General features: G+C 38.5%; 1 long non-coding RNA gene across 1 annotated transcript; it reads left to right on the forward strand.

Annotated features, from left to right (window-relative positions):
* Positions 1-12,331: 12,331 nt before the first annotated feature.
* On the forward strand, positions 12,332-15,642 carry LOC103465511 (uncharacterized). Its single transcript, XR_533808.2, has 2 exons — positions 12,332-12,677; positions 15,543-15,642. It is a non-coding gene; the product is annotated as an uncharacterized LOC103465511 (long non-coding RNA).
* Positions 15,643-19,495: the final 3,853 nt, after the last annotated feature.

Consider the following 19,495-nt stretch of genomic DNA (forward strand, 5'->3'; position numbering starts at 1 on the left):
AATGTGTCCATTTATGTTCAATCTCACTGTGTAAATACTTTGTATAAAGTTGTTTTTTATTGTTTTTTTTTTTTAAATGCACATCTAAAATATTGCCTTAATAATTCAAGACGTTTATGCTCTTTTGAAGTTTGTGAAGATGCAGCTGTTTCATCATGTTCTGTCTGCTCTTTCGGTAGATTCTCTCACTTGAGCTGTGAATCTTTGCAGGTCTCTTGGCTGCCTGCTCTGGTTACGTCTCTTTGTGTGGCCCTTCAGTCTTTGTGGATGGTTAAGCATTAGGTTCGCCTACTTTTTCAATTTTTTGAGTAGTGTTTAAGATGGTTCAGGATGCATTCTTTCCAGACCTTTTTTAATCAAACTCTAGTTTGTCTTAAAGCGCTGTTCCTCTGTGGAGGTGTGAATGCACAACTGAACTCGGATACGGACCAAAAAAACAAACTCTGGTCCACCTAAAAACTTAGATCTCGATTTGATTAAAGTGAACTCTGGGCTGTTTACATTTATATCCATTCGAATGGCACCAGAAACGGCTCCAAAAGCAGGAAGCGAATTATAGTGCATAACCTTCTGTAATGCCAGAGGGAGAAATGGTTTGTGGTCTTTTGCCAAAGACAAAAGAGAAATCCTACAGCTGCTAAAATCTGGCACTACTCCATTTTTGTTTACATTTCACGAAGAAGGAAGTTGCGCTCATGTCGTCTTCTCAGGTTTTCGTGTCATTTCCTTCCTGCAGCGCCACCACAGGCGAAGGCGGTGAACAGGTTTTCCAATTAGCTTGGATCTTTTGACAGTGCAGTGTGAAGGAGAACCACACTGACTGAAAATGTAGCAAATGGCGTAATTTGGTTCCCAACGGAACCAAGTCTACCGGACTACCAGATGTCTTTTTAACATCAACAAAAAACCCAATTAACTCCATTACAAGTTTGTGCTATACAAATAAAATTTGATTGATTGATTGAAGTTAGTGGTTGTAAAGTGAGAAAATGTGGAAAAGTTATAAACCTACGTCTGAGTTGCTCCTGAACAGTGAAATGACTGGTCCCAGTGAGCCAGACAATCGTTGGCAAGTTGCATTTGATGCAGGAGTGTGGCCAGGGAAGACTGGCAGCCCACCGGTGGGAGAGTGAATGACGAGGGCAGAGGAAGGTTGAGAGACTGGAGGCCGTGAACAACTCTGAGTGAGCAGCCCTTCCACCCCGAGTGTTGGGTGTCCCTCTACAACATGCCAGCATTTATTTAGCACTAGGCAACAAGTTGTAGGGAAATTCAATCTCCTTGCGGGCAGCTGGCCGGCTGCTCCTTCAGAGGCAGCCGCCGCGATCTTCGTGGCGTCTTCTCACTCTCACGTCTGTCTGTCTTACCCTGCATGAAGTCTCCTCCTGTTAGGTGACGTTTGAACCCTCTTTTAGTCTACCAGTCAAGCTTCTCTTATGTGACCAAGTCGCCAACTCTCAAGTTACAAGGGACGGTGGGTATCTTGTCAATGATATCCTATGGGCAGATGCAAAGCTGCTGTGTGAAATTGGAAGGGTTCATCACTCACTTTCCAAGTATTACCCTTTGAAAACCGAAGATTCTTGATGTGTGAGCTATCTGGACCCAATTCAAATTGAGTATGAAACCAGATCATGAACACGTGGCACAGGTTCAATCTCACCAAGCAACAGTGTGTTTGACCAAACACATGGATGAGAGATGGTTGCTGAGTTTTAACATCAACTCTAGCTACAAATGTGCACCAATCCTTGTCGATGGTCTGCTGCTGTCAAAGAAACAATTGTTGTGTTTCCATTAAATAAGAACACAATTAAAATCACACGTGAATATGTTTGTTCACCAGACGGTTCATTAACATGCTGCGCCGTGATCCTCCAACTGCTTCCTGTCGTCTTCGTGGTTTGTACCAGTGGTAACACACGGTTGTTCATGTGACTCGTGTGACGCAAAAAGTCTTTCCATTGCAGTTTTGAAAGCTAAACCAATTTTGATACGACCAAAAGAAAGCCACCTCATCCTAATACCAAAACTTTGACAAGTTTTTATAAAAATTGGTGTGTTTCCATGAAGTGAGTTTATTTTCAAAATATCCAACTACACAGTTATACGGTCAATGAAAAATCAACTAGTGATGCGACATAACAAACCTCTTTTTAAAATGGTTTTGATCAAAGGTTGAACTTCATCAGTAGTTCTATATTGCTTTATATAATTTTCATAATTTTATTTGTCAACCTTAACTTTAACCAACTGTTAAAAGTCCTAGGGATGTGTGTTGCAAATTAGCCAAGGCTATGCACACTGTGGTGCAGGCATTACATGTTTCTTGTATCTGTCCTTACCAAATAAACAATAAAATAAAAAATCATAAATTGGAAAAAGAATCCTTTCGCCATGCATAAATTGCAATGGAAGAACCATCCTGTCTCATTAGGATGCCAACATTGATTAGAAATGATCTGCGCCGTATTTGAAGGCCTCACTGTAGTCGGGTGTGGGTGTCAGACCTCAGAGTCTCGCCCTGCCTGCCTGATGGGAAAGGTCAGCCAAACAAGCTGCGCAGCGCTCCATTTCCAGACAACAAGCAGAGGTGTAGGGTTCCCTGCTTTCAATCAGATTTATCAGGACCGTGTTATCGCCTCCGCCTGCTGCAGGTCAATGAAGTGGCTCCAAATGGAAACCATAAATGGGCCTTTAACGTAGAGCAAAACGGCTGGCTTGACTTTGAAAGAGCTGGCCTTAGTGTCCAGTTTATATAATCTGCTGCCAAGTGTTGAAGAAATGATATATTGTTTGCTTCTGACCTGAAGGAAAAGGGTTTTCTGTGACTTGTGTTAAAATCTTTAAAATCCGACTTGGAACCAAGAAAGCAGGAACAGTTGAGTATTTGAATTTTAAGCCAGGTGAATGAAAACTGTCTTCAGCATTTTTTAATGTTTTTATAAATCAAGTATTCATGTTATAGTGCGTCCTTTGGAACGTCTCAAGTGGGTTGCAAAATGAGACCATGTGCATCTGTGGCATTTACACCGACTATGAACTGGATCTGATTGTCTTGTAAAGACACATTCAGATGACATTTATTGTAAATTGGTGCTATTTAAATAAACTGAAGTAATTTGGCAGTAATTCTCCAGGTGCATTTAAAATATGGGGTGTTTAAATATTTAAACCTATTTTTTTCTGATCACAAACTTCTTAATCTCTACTTAAACAACTATCTGAAAAGATTCACCTCTGTGTTTTTATGAACAAATATGATATGTTTCCAACTAAAATTATTGGAATCCTATGAAATGTCATGGAAATGTATATAAAAACATATTAAAACCACATTTCATGATCCTCTATCTACAGCTACAATTTCAGGTATTACTGTCCTGAAATCTGCCGTCTTCTAATTTCTAGAGCAAGCTCTATAGAAAGTGTTCAGTAGTGCTTCTAATTAGTTTTCCATTTCTTTGAAAGACAAACTAAGCTATGAAAAAGGCATTTTGAATCCCAGCCAGACATTTACCAGTTTGTTAGGTAAATGCCGGGGGGTAAACCAGCACAGATAGCAGTCTAATAGGAAACAGATGCAAGTAAAATATAAGAGGTGAGCTGTAAAGATGATGTACTGTGTAGCAAAGCCCTGGTGGATCCATCTGACTCAGAGCTGGTTTCTCAGGCACATAATGGATTGGCTGTGATGAGGCCTGCAGCCTGATCAGGGCTCTGGTCAGACAGGCTTCAAGACGTGGAGCTCTCCCAGGAACAGGCAGGAGAGCAGAGATCACTAGGATCCCACCATAATGATGCATGATGCATGTACCTGCAACTGTATACAGTGCAATGTACACGTATTCATATCGTTTGAACTTCTTCACATGTGTACGTTCAAACATTACTGCATTTGTGCGTTTTTATTCTTTAGCAATTTTTTTTAGTCAAAATGTTGTATTTTCTTTAAGTAAGTTTACATCAGCAACAAGCAACATACGGCGTCATGAAACTGTTGGATTACATTTACACGGACTATGTTTGAAAATTTGTTGAAATGTAAAGGTAATTGTTTGCCCAGGATTTTGTTTAGGGGTTTTATATTCTTTCTGATTTAGATTAGTAAAAAGTGTTAAAAGTGACACTTGCTCAACATCGGCGATTATCTAATTTGTGTTTGTCTGGAACGTAAAATCAATAAATTCAACTGTAATGTAAAAAAAAAAAAAAAAAGTCACTTTCACCACCTTTTCACGTCTCTTATTTTACATTTTGCAGTGAAATTATTAATGGCAATGCTGAAAGCAAAGCAATTCTTCTGCAAAAAGCAATTGAGCGCCGCAGCCACAACCCACAAGTTATCTAGAAGATCTAACCTAAATACCCCTATTCACCGTCATGGAACAACAAAGGGCTTTCCCAGCAGTCACTTGTTCTTCCGTGCAGAGGACTCACGTGAAAACGCCTCAGCCCACAGCGGGACCGCGCCGATGTTTTTACATACGTCTCTCTGTTGTGTGTTTTTATTTTTTTGAAAGTCTAGAGATTAAAGCTGGTCAGGAACAAAGCCGATAATGCTCAAAGCGATGAAGGCAATTAAGGCAATTTAGTGATAAGATCAATGAATTTATGAAATATGGTTGTTCGACTCGAGTCATCGCTGGGGGATGAAACCGAAGAACTCCTGAGACATGCAGGTAATTAACAGACCAAGATGGATGTAAACACGGAGCGCTCGCAGGGGAGTCATGCTCAGATGGAGTCTTGTTGTTGTTCCTTTTTTTTGTTTTTTTTATTTCATTCTCATGAGCAAACATTGCGCTCCGACGCTGGGCAAACTGCAGACACAGAAGATCACCACCAAGATGCTGCACAAACATTCACGCAACTGCCAGGAAAGAAGTCTTCTGATTCAGAGGAACAAAATGATTAGATTTACATCATGTTTGTCAAATTTACCAATTTATTAACCCTTGACACACCTTCTCAGAGGAAACTCTTCCCTTGATCGGATGAAATGATGAGACTTCACCAGATCTTCATGCTTCACGAACACTGAACACACACCAACATCTACAGTAGACTGGTTCAGATCAAAGCATGTACGCAGTCAGTAGCTGTTTCCTTTAACCTTATAATTGCGCAATTTGAAAGTAAATTTGCTTAATGGAAAGATGCCAAATTCGAAAAAACTCTTGTTTTAATGGACAATCTGTGGGAAGGGGACTTCGGAAATGTCACTCTTTAGCGAAGATTATCATTTTAAAGAGAAATTGACAAAAATGTAATTCTGTAAAATTACATTCTACAGTGTAATGCACAATGTGAAAGATCTGCAGCTATAGTTGCACACATCATGCTAGAATACACCTGCAGTTTTCAGATTTGTTTGTAAAACCATACAAGTGACTTTTCCACATCAATATTACACACCGTCTTGTTAATCTCTCGCATAAAATTTCAATGTAAAGGTCACTCATCGACTTTGTGTCCATTCGGTTGCATATAAAAAAAATCCAAACACTACACCTACTTAATAAAAATGTCAACCAGTGGGACTCTGTGATCGTTGCATGCTGGATGGGGTAAACATATAGTAGCGTGCCTTGGATTCAGAATGAAATTGTTTTGCCTTCAGGACATGGCTGACTTAAGAGCTGAGAGATGACAGTGGCGATAGCTGGCGACTTCACAAGAGCCGCAGGGAGTCTTTTGGAAATGGTGCGTTCACTGACTGTCCTGCCAAATGTGTTTCCAAAGTGGCATCAGAGGTCAGTTGAAACCAGAAGTTTGCATACAGTGAATAAAGACACGTTCACGTGGTTTTTTGTTTTGTTTTGTTTTGTTTTTTTCTCGCTGTCTGAAGTCCAATTGGACCAAATTTCTCTCGTTTTAGGTCAGTTTTCATAAACAGAAATATTTGTATTTGTTAAAAGGTGGCGAGAAAACGTTTTTGAGATTGAGAAGTTGCGTCTTTGGAAATCTCAGATTTGACTGACAGATTTGTGTCAATTTTAGAGCTTTACATCATGTTCTAATGTTATTCCCTCATTAAAACCATATCTGCAGTATGAAATGGAATCACCAAAATTGCAATATTTGTTTTATTGAAACAAATATTTCAATGAAAATAAAACAAATATTGCAATTTTTGTCCCCAATCGAACAAAGTCTGCTAGACTATCAGGTGTGAAAACGCCCTAAATGTATGTGACAGTCAAACCAAACCAGATTGGAGTCTGGACTTAAAGTGTGTGGCTTAAAAGCAACAAAAAACTTTCCAAAGGCTACAGGGTCAGTATGGGAGCCAGGTATTCACTACACTGTAATATGATTAACTGAAACAAATGCAACCACCTTCTCTGAACATAACGCTGTCTTCTGCGTCTTCTGTGAGGCAATGAAACTCGTCTAAATGCCCGGTCAGACCTTTGCCATCAGTCCTGTTTTTCCACTTGGCCCATTAACTTGGCTCTTTTCCTAAATTTCCCTCCTTAAAGCAATTGCTTTGACCTTCTGGTAGCGTGAGTCCATTGAAACTGCTGCAGGTCACACAGTGCAGGATGCATCACACGTTTAACTCGACTCATCAGGGACTCCTGAATGCAAACTATCCTATAAGAGGTTCCATAAGCATTCATGTTTTCATTTATCCCTTTTGGTTGAACACGTCTGCCATTAATGTTTCCTACATCTGTTACCGATTCCTTGGGGAGAAGAGGGATAATAAATTATTTTCTATCGGGGAAAGATTTCGAGGACATTGTATTTGAGAGATGAAGGTTTTAGTATCAGATGAAGGTTTTACTGCATGCATTACTGTATGGTAATGCAGTAATGCAACCATTACTGCATTTTTCTGGTACAGAACCAGAAGTTTCAAACAAAGTTTCAAAGTTTTTAATTATTTTGTCGTCTTACTGAAATGCCATGTTATGACATAAGTGATATTCATATCAAAAAAGGCTCAAATTTATTTATTATCGGTCATTTATCGTATAGTTCATCATTTATCGCAATAATTTTATCATTGTGATGGGAATTTTGATTTATTGCCGTCACCATAAATCCCAATAAATGTTTAAAACCTCCCAGAACGGTCCGTGATGCTGGACTTGTTTTCTATTGTCTCCTGTGTTTGTTCATTGAGAGTACTAATAAATACCAATACGTTAGAAAACATGACTAATGGCAGTCACTGTGCGTAGTTGGTGGTACAAACCACACATTATTTTATTTAATTTTTTTATGGATCTGGTGTCCTAAAGAAGAATTGATACATTTAGTGTCCTGGTTAACCGTTATTAGTAATGTAGGCAATAAAAGCGTAACATTCTGTTTCTTTCACTTTTCCCCACCATAACATGTTTACTGAAGAATGTTGGGTGGTGCTTTAATAAAAAACAGTTTGAGATCCAAATTATCCCAAGTGCAAAGAAATTTATTAAAGAACGTATCCTTAACTACCCCTGGAAAATAGAAAAAATAAAATCCAAAGCTGTACACTAATTCAAATTTATAATCCACAGAGTCAAAGGCATACATGTAGACTCATAATTCAATCCCCACTTAAATTAGGTATAATCCACGACTTTTACATGGGGTTTAGATCAGGGTAAGCCTGATCGCCCAGCCACCATAACAAACTAGTTAACCTGCTTATATTTTCCCAGAACATGCATTTTTATGACAGCTAAAAATTACCCAAATTCACACTGTCTTGTGCAGTAAAGGAAAACATGTCACCAGATCTTATTTGACATCGACATAAAGTAAACATCACACCCTGAGATCATTTTGAGTTCACAGGCAGCAGGCCTGTAAAGAGTTACACTACATTGTTCCAATTAAGACTAAAGCAAACAGATTGTGGGAGTAAATTGCGGGCTGTAAGTCGGTTCTTGTTTTTGGAATTTGATCCAGCAAAGGGCATAAAGCATTTTCGACAAATCTTTTGTGCATATGCACACAGCCTAAATCCCTGCTGACAATGCAAGCTTCTTCATAATGATGTGATTACAGATAATTAAAACATTCAGTTTCCATTCAGACTGGCTCAGCAGCGTCAAGTGGATTTGATCTCCCAAACCTCAGTCATTGTAACTTTAGCAAAGATGTATGAAATATAAACAAAAGGTAAAGGAGTAGATAAACTACATCCCACGCCTAGCTCAGCCCAGGATTATCCACCTTTATCTCTACCCACTTTCAACTGAATTTGCGTCGCTTTGAAGTGGTAAATTAAGTTTGTTCTCTTTTTGTGAATTGGAATCAGAACCGAGACGGAGAATTGACCTAAAAAAAAAACAAAAAAACCAACAACTAGTAATGCTTAACCTCTGGAGAACAATGCACAATATGCAACACCTAAATGTAAAGGGGGAAAAAGTCATGTAAAAAGGCTTTGTTTTTTTTTCTACTGGATGAAACTATAGGCATGTTGCATTTTATCGTTTGTCTGGAAATTTTGTGCAACGCCGGAGAAAGTACTTTTTTTATTTTTCTTTTACTTGCCGTCCATTGCCTTGCATTCCACTTGGGAATTGAAACCTGGAAATGTAGGAATTATTACATTAATTCCTTGTTGCTGAAAAGTGCTATACAAATAAAATTTGATTTGATATTATTTTAGTCCAGTGTGACCATTCTATGCCACGCATTTGCTCTGTCTGCACTTATGTCCTCAAATCAGCAGGTCGAATTCTCAGAGAAACTCCGACTGACGGCAACCTGACTTACATTCTCATTATTCCTGCTCAATAGTTTTCAGCTGCTTCAGCCACTCGGAGTGTGAAGTAGTTGAACCTCCATCCCTAGATGATTAAGTAATCAGTAAGCATGCTGCAAAAATATATTAATATATAAGACGTTCTCCGGAGAAGCAGCGTTCAGCTTCTGTGCAACACAAATGTGGAACACACTTCCAGAAAACTGCAAAACAGCCGAAATGCTGAATTCCTTTAAATCAAAACTTAAGAACCCAACTGTTTCTAGAACTATCTTTGATTAGTGAAACATTTATCAACATATTAATGTATGATCATTTTAATGATGGCATTTGACAAAATGTAATGTTGACTGCTTGTGTTGACTGCTTGTTTCATGATTGGTGACTGATGGTTTTATGATGTAAAGCTTAGCACTGCCTTGTTGACTTGATATATCCTACTGCAGTATAACACCAAATTTCACAGCATTTGTGCCTGTTAGCATACGATACATGATCAGAAACGACTTGTACTTTTTACATGTGACAGGATTACATAAGACATGTTTGCTGCTATGTGGACGTACAATTTTGTAGTAAGTTATACAGCAGCTTTAGAGTAGCATTGACTTTCGTGCATTCTTGGACTGTACCGCAATCGGACCAAGTGGTCTGATTTACAAAACAGAAATCCAGTTTGTCACCCGATCGCATCCACTTCTCTAAACGTTGGAGACGATTGAGGAAAATGTCTGTTATCGATTCTGAAGATGAAGAAAGTTCTCACAGTTTAGTGGAAAGCATGTGCTGACCTATACAAGGCGTTTCCAGATGTGACGCTAACGGCTGAATTTATCTTCTGGGCAAACACTTGAGAGATGCTCCTCTTTTTTTGAAGTGTTGGTGGTAGAGTCGTTCAGTCGCTGAAGGTCAAAGTAATTAGAGTGGCGGGAGGAGAGAGGTCACAGAGAAGTGTCTGGATTGGTTTCAGATTACTACCTGCTGCTACAGCGTGAGTGTCACTGGGAATGCTGAAAAGGCCTCTGTATCTGACAAAAACCACTTTCTTACGATGCTTTGCATGTTGACAAGGTGAAAAACAGATTTTATTTTTACATCTTGGGTTACCCGTTTGCTTAATTATTACTTTCTTTCCTTTTTCAGTGATAAATCCCTGGTGTGACCTTGTGAAGTTCCAATCTGGACACTAAACCTTCCCTTTATTACACGGTGCACACCACCTTGGTCAAAATTACTCTAACATGCACATGCTGTGCAGTTAGTTGAAGTGCTAGGTTAACATTTGCATGTTTGCCCCATTTCGTTTTGTTGACTCATTAATAGTGTGGCTTGTTATGTACTCATATTGTGGTTTCAGTTCATTATTCGTGCGCAAAAATCTGTTCTGCTCCATAAATGTTGTGCTTTATGCGTCATAAAGTGCTACGACTTGTGTTCCTGTTGCCCGAACAGCCCCTGCTTCACTGCGACTCTCATTGTAAATGGCTAAAAACACTTCAGCTCAGCTGAAAACTAAGATTTATTAATTCAAAAATATAAAGTTCACAACTTATGGTACAGTTTTGTAAACTCCTTACACAAAATGTACTACTACCTGGCTGGCACTGTGATACAATCACAAACAAGATTTTATAGAGACTAAACTCAAAGGCTTAAAACCTATAAACCTATTTAAAACTTGGTTTTAATGAATGAACAAAAATAGTTCATGACAATATACAGCCTAAAATCTGATTTAAAAATCCACAAAAAAGCAGATAAGTCAGATTATTTTTCTCTAAAGCAAATGTTGCATCTAGGATAAACTAAAACAAACATTATCAAGCGGTACGAAGAACAAACTGAAGATATTGAAAATAACAGCATTGTTTTTTTCCCCGTGTCCAATAAATTAAAGATTGCTACAACTAGAAAAACATCTCATTTTCCTGCATAGTTTTTTTTTTTTCCTTGGTGTCCAAGCTAATGGGATTTCAGAAATTGATAATGAGACAAAATGTGGGGAAACAAAAAGGGAATACTGTTGACTTTTATTATTCAGACTGCTTATTATGACACATGCTTATTTAGAAAGGTATGCACATTTTTTCCACTCCGATGTGCATGGAAAGCTGAACGTAAGCGTGTGGGCCGCATGTCAGTTGTCCATGTTACAGTCCTGCTGAGCGTGACGGAGCCGCTGCTCCACAGCTGTCCTCTGACTTGAAGACGTCGTCATAAATGACCTCAGCGTACAACACTGTGGGAAAGCACGGGAGCTTCAGCAAGCAGTGTTCTCTTTGTTGCATTTAATATTCGGATGCTGAAAATTCTTTGTTTAGAAATTCCTCTAAAAAAAAAAGAAATGTTTGCATGAAATGTCAGCAATGAGACAAGCGAACGTCTCGTTTTTTTGATTCCCCCTCCAGTTCTCTGTGTGAGGTGGAGCTACGTTGAATGAAAGAGCCGTAGATAAAAGGAGACGTCAGTCACCATCTGTAGCGAGGCTGCCCACCTGCTCTGAATACCACACAGCCCGACGGCTAATGAGATACCCGGGTGGATAAGCGGAGGGACGCGGGGATACAGTATTTCATTATGAGCCGCCGCCGGTTGGTTGATTCCTGCTCAGCTCTGATAAAGAGTGATGGCAGGACGAGGCTGCAGGGACAATGAGGTGATTATCTGAAGCTGCCAAGTACCGACAATGCTACGCCGACCCACTGATATCAATTACTGGGATCTGGGGCTCAACTTGACCCAGGAGGAAAATGCATACCAAGCTCCTGTTGGACATTTTCAGAAATATATATTTGATCTCCAAGTTAAAATATCGTGAAAAGTACATTAGTGTTGTTGTCACGCCCTACTCCACTAATGAACTACACAGTCATGGGGAAGACGACTGTCTCTGAGGGGAAGCCACAGGAGGACATTACTAAAAAAGCTGGTTGTTCAGAGAACCACATCCAGGCATATTCATAGGAAGTTGAGTGGAAGGAAAAAGTGAACCGGCAACTTCCATTCAAGAATTTATGGAAGCTCTGCGAAGAATTCTGTGAACACTGTTTTTAATTTCATGAGCCTTAACTAACTTTGTAAAGAGAAAATAAAAAGTGAATTTTCTCCTGTTTGTCATTTGTTGTGAAAATTGGAAACCTTGGCAGCATATTCCCCACAGCAGAGAAAATCGTATTTTATTTTTCAGGGAATACTTGTTAGTTCTCTACTTTGGATTATTTGATTTTTAAATCCACAGTACATGTATAATCTATTTATTATATTTAAGTCTCACATAAGAAATTAAGATTTAAATGAGTTCTTCTGTATTATTTAGTGGTAACAGCAGCCCTGTTACCACTAAATAATTGTCAGAAGGACTAGCATTCAGTATTACCTACTCCATTAAATAGCTGGTGGACAGAAATATTCACTGTAATATTACATTTTCATATTTAAATATTGCAAAAACAGGGTGGAGGTTCTTTGATAGATGCTTCAAACAGATCATTTTGTCTGTTTAGTACCAAGAGAGATGGTTTTAAATTTTTTTTAACTCCCTTTGTTCTGATAAAAAATAAAAATAAATCTCTACAGTCCGTTTGATTTTGGCCTCACTTATGCCAAACATCAACAAAAGAAGCCCGCTGTTCCTCGTTCACTGGTTGCTGTGGCAACCGCACAATTAAAAAGGAGGCCGAGTTCGAGTGCTGCTAAAACTAGCATTAGCATGGCTCTGATCTCGCACATGAAAGCGAGACACGCCAGACTCGCCTCGGTCGACTGCTGATTCCTCCTGTGTCTAGACAAACACAATGCTTGGCAGAGAGTCCCTCCGCTTAAGTATGGGGTGGTCGCCATGGAGACCACACACTAAACACCGTCTTCTATTCGTCTGCCCAAATGGGAGCACGTGAAGGCCACGCCACCTCAGGAATCCAATACAAAAAGCATCAGAAATAAAAGCTGTGAATCTTCCTGCCAGGTAAAAAAAAAAAAAAAAAGACAGCAGGGGGGACGAGAGCAAACTGACTTTTTATTAACCTTCTCTTATCAAACATAAACCACACATATGGCTTCAAACGTGGAAAAAGCTGTAGGTGTTGTGAAAGTGTTTTAATTTTGGCTTGATTGGGAACATTTTAATTTTTGAGGAATGTGTTAATTGAAATTTGAAGGCAACCCCCAAACATTTGGATATTCTTTCTGCTTCAGTCTAACAACTGCTCCAGCTTTATTCGTTTTTCTCCCCTTTCCATCAGACGGTCTGATCTCCTCAGCTGAAAGCTCCAATTTACCTCATCTATGGCCCACGTTTGCTTCCTCATTTCAAAAGTTGGATTGGCTGTGTGTTTTTTTGTGTGAAAATGTCAGATAATAGGTTAATTCCAAAAACACTTAATTTGAAGGCTTTTCACAAGGCGAAAAGTTAAGTAGCGTGGCAGCCACCATTATCAGTAATTGGGGAGAAAAACAGCCTTCCCTCCCTTAAAGACTATTGAAAGGATTGTTTTTGAAGTGAGGTTGTGCTAGCTTATATGGAGTTGCTGTACGTGCAGTAAATAATGCTGCTGGTGTTTTTAATTTAGCATTTCATTTAGTAAATTTGCTGGTTCCAGAGATCGAAGCCAATGAATCATCCAAGAGGAGCCAGGACCAAAGCAGACCTCAATAATCTTAAAACTCTGTCCACATGAAAAAAACAATTATTTTTTCTGTTTTATTTATAAAACAGTAAAAATTAAACAGCCGTCATGTTAGCATTTAGCTAGCCTTGTTAAAAACTAGTTCCTTGATCTACGTGTTGCTTCTTACAGAGGGTTTCAACCACTAGCAACAGAGATGGAACTTAACTTTGTTTCAAATAACTGGATCTAATTTTGGCCAATCGCTAATGTTTACCTGTGACTGTAATGAGCTATCTTCATAGTGAAGGAAGCTACCATAAGAGGCTTACTGGAAATTGCATGCGCTGTAAACACCCACTCCCCACTGTGAAGAAATAAAACTTCCAGCAGTAAAACGTCCTAAGTGTTCCTCTTGGTCTGACTTTGATCGCTTAATATTTGGAAGCGTGGCCAACACATTATGAACGGCTTCGTTCACTTCCTCTGCTGCCGTTGCTGAAACTACAGGCAGACTTCAATTCAAAATCAGTGCAGAGACTCGACATCATTCATAACTTCTTTCTGTTCGCTGATTGGCCTGGATAAAATGTATCCTGAGAAATCGAGCTCAATGGGAGAAAGTCCAGAGGGAGCAGCAAAGAGATGAGAATTGAGAAGAATTGCATAGGAAGGGAATTATCACAAGTCACAAAAAACGTGATCATTTCATGCTAACTGGTGCCAAGTTATAATGGTAACCTATAATTTGTTGGTATAAAAATACTGAAAACCAAATAAATTCAGTTTGGGTAATTTGATATTTTTTCCTTTTCACACAACTCTGCTTTTACAAAAATCAAAGCAGTTTTTTGTCTTTTTGCCCTAATTTCCTATTAAACACAAACTCTGATCTGTAAAGTTTTGTTCTCATAATTTGTCACACAGAATTATGTGATTTTGTGTAAATATCAACTCAATGCAAACATGACGGTAGTTTAAAAGTTCATAAAATGGTTTTACATTTTAAAAAATGAGATTTTGAGAGTGAAGTAATTCCAGGATGTCAGCCGTCTGTCTTGCTGTTGGCCACTGCAACTTTGGAAAATCGAAATTAAAAGTAAGAAATGAACATATTTTGAGATTTATCTACTATCGAACTTGTAACCTTTTTAACAAAACCTCAGTTCAAAAATCATTAACTAAGCATAATTTATGTGCTGCTAGTGTAAATAACATCACTTCCTACTGCCGGGTTGGTATCCCTGTGAATGGATCACCACCACCCTCTGGTCTGTGGTGTAAACACCCACAGTGGGAAGCCCTGGAGCCGAATTGCAAGTTGTGCTCCCGGTGTGAGATTTGACGGTGTGTGTTTGCATAAATGTACATTAAAAAAAAAAGAAAAGCAAAGAAAGACACCAGGGTAACCATCAGGAGAATTGGGCAACAAGTTCACTGAGCAGCCCACACACTTCAGCCTCGGAGGAAGTCGATTGGCTTCGGTTCAAAAGGCAAACGTAAACTGTAGTGAAGCTTTTTTTTTTTTCCTGACTCGTAAAGCCTAATCTCTTCATGCATTGTTAGATGTAATTATGTGTAGCAGACCTTGCCCTAAAAGATCATTTATCTGCTGTCTGAAACCTTGATTTATTTAATTTTCTGTAACTGCTTTAGGTTCAGTCAACAAGACTTTAGTATCAGTTTGGGTTCAGTCTGACTGGAGTCTCTGTTTCAGCTGTAAACAAGCAATATTTAATTTTCTGCTGGTATTTTTTCTTAAAGAAGAGTTGGAAAAACTGACCCAAAATGGGAAAACATTTTAAAGGACAAATAAATGTCCTAGCACGAATTCATTTAAAATTGGATTTTATACACTTTATAAACACTGATATACTGGAAAAACTGATGGAATATTCAGGGGGGTTTTGGCAGATGTGGAGTACTTTGTCATTTTTTTAAATTATGAATTGGAAAGAACAAATATCACACATGGGGTTCCTCAAGGCTCCATTTTCATCCCACTTTTATTCCATATCTATATACCTCCACATATCAGATTACGTAGTAAAATATATTTTCCCATACAGTAACATGATGACAGAGTTTTCTTTTTGTGTCACCACATGACCACAGTCCCTGAGACTCTATGAATAGTTGTGTTAATATATGAGGTTAGGCAGGTCAGATTTTCCTCCGGTCACAGAAAATGCAGAATTCATTTGTTTGTTTGTTTTTGGTTCCAGATCAGGACTCGATTCATTCTGAGCACAGCAGAAGTATGTGGATGCTGTTCCACTTTGACCTTAAAAATGTTGTCAAAATAAAAGTTTCCTTTTTAAAAGCGGAGACGAGAAAACAACATGCTTTTATTTCCAGAAGGTTTGACGACTGTGATGACATCTTTGCCGTTGATCCAACAGGCTTAGTCACACTCAGTGGTATGATGTCATTGCACTGCATCCTCCTGAATCCTATAAACGGGTCGGATTCTCTTTATCTGGTTCAGAGGGATTTCTGTGGGTACTTTCATTGATATGTTTATGTAGTTTTTTAAAAACATGCGACAAGCTCCTAAGTCCACATTCACCCTTCTAAATGTTATCCTAAGGAAGTCATAGCGAGGATTTCGGAGTGAGGAGAAAGTTGACATGCCCACTGCGTGTGCTTGGCGGGGTGGTCGAGTTAGGTGGATGCACATATGCCATACATTAACATTTGACTCTAGGCGTGCCAGGAATCCTATTAGTAAACCTTACAATGAGTCACTGGTGCCTGCGCTGCTACTTTAACTTAAACTTATGTCAACTTTCTACCACGAATAAAAATGAAGTCATAGAAACGGTTCCGAAACATTTAATTTCAAGTGAACAGCAAATGAGACCAATGAGGTGAGATGCAATTTCTGTGTGTTTTATCAAGATTTCATCTGATAGACTAAAATTGTATTTGCATTTACTTGAGTGGCTTTTTTTTTTTTTTTTTCAAAGCAAATGTGCTTTAAGGAGTGGCTTTGCAATACTGCACTTTTTACTACCACTTGCAGAACAACAAATCTAACCAAATTTGTGAGATACAGACACACACTTAGTTTGTTAGATGCAATGTTGTTTTCCATCCGTTGATCCCTTTTGGAGATCACTAACACTAGTAAATTACTATCTAAAATATACATATTACCTACTGTAAGTATTAATTTTACGCTTCTTCTACCTGAATGTCTTGTTTTGTATTTATCTGTAGTAATTTTTTGATATTTCGTCTTCAAATTGCCAGAATTTTCACAAAACTTTACATCCTTATTTATGACAAAATTCAGATATTAAATTAGATTCTATGATCAGTCACTCTGTACTTTAGTAGCCTATTAGCCTTTTATTATTATTATTATTATTATTACTTTGGTGATTTTTTTCTTGTGTAAAAGTGTGTTGGAGTGCTGCCTCTACAGAACTGCAAAGTCCTACTGTAACCTGGGAGGAGGAGCAGAGATTTTGGAATTGCGAGATCCTTCACCATGTTTATTTACAAACAAACAAAAAAAATCATTTATTACATTTCCCTGTTATTTCTGACTTTGTTTTGGAATATCTCATGAAACCCCAGTAAAACACATTTAGCTTTGCGGTTGTAACGTGACAAAAATGGGAAATATTTAAAATCTTGCAGTGCTAGACTAGAAAAATCCCCCAGCTCAACAGGTGTTCAGTGTTTAATGCGTATAAAGTAAATACTATTCAGCAACTTAGATGGTTAATGTGATTCACGTTATCACCAAAACATCCTCTCAAGATAACATCCGCAGCCGAAGCGGGCTCCGCAAACGGCTGCTTGTTTTGTTTTCAAGCCATTCATGCTGGATGTACAATATGCTACATCTGATTTATACTCAGATGTACCGTTTTTGTTCCGGATCGTTTTGATTTATTTGTTAATCATTTATACAGAGCATGTCAGAATTTTTTTTTTTTTTTTTTAAACGAAAAGTCGTAGCTCCTCATGCCAACGCCCCTCCCACCCTGAGTCTTTTGTCGTGACAGAGAATGTTTAATCTCCATCTGTCCCGTCTCATCGCTGCGCTGTGTGTCGCTATCCGGGCCTCCATCAAAGCTGTGCTTGCTGATACCTGAGTGTGTAGCTGGGGCCGCCTGCTGGGATACGGGGATTATCTGATCGCCTGTTCCACGCTGCATTCCGTCGCTCCGGCTAGCCGACCTGCAGGTATTAGCATCAGGTGTCGCTTTCCTTCTCTGTCCTTTTACTCAACTGTATTTTATTTTTATTTTTATTGTTTTATTGTCGACTGATTATAAGTCGGCACAATATTCCAGAGAGTCACTGTTGCAGCCTGCCATTGTAAATGTTAACAGCTTTTTTACGTAAAGGGAAGATGTCCCTATATGGGGTCCTATAACCAAACAGACCCCGACATTCTCTCTAATTCACAAGGAAAGCCATATATGCTATACATATGCTAACATGCTGCCACTATGCATCACTTCCTGCTGTTTTACGTGCCATAAAAACCCAGATTTAGGCCAGATGGCGCATTGTCTTGACACTCTGAGTCATGTCCTTTATTTCCATTGAAAATGTCCTTATACATCTCTCATTATGAGATTTGGACAAAAGAAGTTTTTTGGTCTTTTCGTTTATTGACATTGAAGAACAATATAAACATTACCATACACCGCATAAAATAGCAAACATTTGATAGAATTGCACGGACATATTTTTCTCTGAATTTTTTATATATTTTTTTGCAGTCATTCAATGTTGGCAAGTAAAATTACCCAGATATTGATCAACCAAATGAGTTTATAAATGTACTGGCCTGTAATGGTCACATTTTAATGACCCAAGTCGTTCTACTTTGGGGGCAAATTTCACTAAAAAACATTTAAATTAGAACTTAAACAAAGCTATTGGTCAGCTTTATTCACTTTTGACTTTAAACATGTGTTGTTAGTTTTTTTCATAAGTGCCTGAAATACGGAGTAAGTGTAGCAACTGATTTGATCTAAAAAAAAAAAAAAAGAAAACTGATCCATCTCTCTGTGTTGCAAACTTCTCAATAAGAAAAGCAGCTACTGGCTTGCAGAATAAACCTATGTCAAGAGTATTCAAACATAATTTAGCTTTAAACTCTTTAAATTATTTTAAGAAATACTTTTTTTTCCTAAAGTTCTCTCATTTCATACCATAATCAGGCATCACTGGTTGAACTTAAATGTCATTTGACAAAGGAGTTTTTACGTCTTGGCACTTCTAAAGTTTGTAGCTAGCTTAGTCACAATGCTAATGCTAAAGTCAAACTTGCTACCAAGATTCTAACACTTGATAACAGTTGTCGGACTTGTTAGCTTTTGCTTCCAAGGTGAAATGTTTGCACGCCACTTAGAGTATATATAAAAACTTAATGACTTCTTCAAAAATGTTTAATTTTAAATAGACGACAAACCAAATGACAGTGAAGGTCTTAGTGACACATTATGGAGGGTCAGAAAACAGATTAGCAGGTCAGAAATGATTAATAACATCTAAGTTGGAAAGTAAGTCACTGTATAACAGAATAGCTGCAACATAAGTATTTATGTTGTACAAACTGAGTGAAGTGGTTTAAAAAAAAAAAAAAGCTAAATCTAATAATTCCTAGTGTCTTCAACTAGTTGCAATTTCTTCTCTGGATTTTTAATTGAAATCAACCCAGACAACAGGCTTGAAAGTTGTAGGTCTAATTTAACTCTAGCATTTTTTTCAGTGCACGTTAGAGGTTATTGTGTCCTGTGAGCGAATGGTTCTGGTTTTCTCAAAGAATGACTCATACTTTAATCCCAAAAGTAAATTCCACTCTTTAGGCTAATGTGTGATGCCAGTGAGTTGATCCATGCTGTGAAATCCTCTTTTCCTGACACCTCCAATGGGTCGTATGAGCTGAGAAAGAAGTAGAAATCCAGCCAGGCCTGAGAACCAAAACAGTTCAGAAGGTTCATGCAGACGCCAGTTTAATGAAGCCTCCGCCGTTTACGTAGCGGGAATGGAAGCCATCATAATTCTTTAGCACCGTTTCTGCTAACAAGATTGCAGCGCTAATGCTAAGCTGAAAACTATCATGACAGATGGTATTTAGGAGAGCGTGGGGAGTCTGTCGAGCACAGGCATTCGCATAACCTGCTCATATAACCGTCTATAGGACACA

The sequence above is a fragment of the Poecilia reticulata genome, chromosome 5 (assembly GCF_904066995.2).
Source record: "Poecilia reticulata chromosome 5, P_reticulata-male-v2, whole genome shotgun sequence".
Classification (NCBI taxonomy): domain Eukaryota; kingdom Metazoa; phylum Chordata; class Actinopteri; order Cyprinodontiformes; family Poeciliidae; genus Poecilia; species Poecilia reticulata.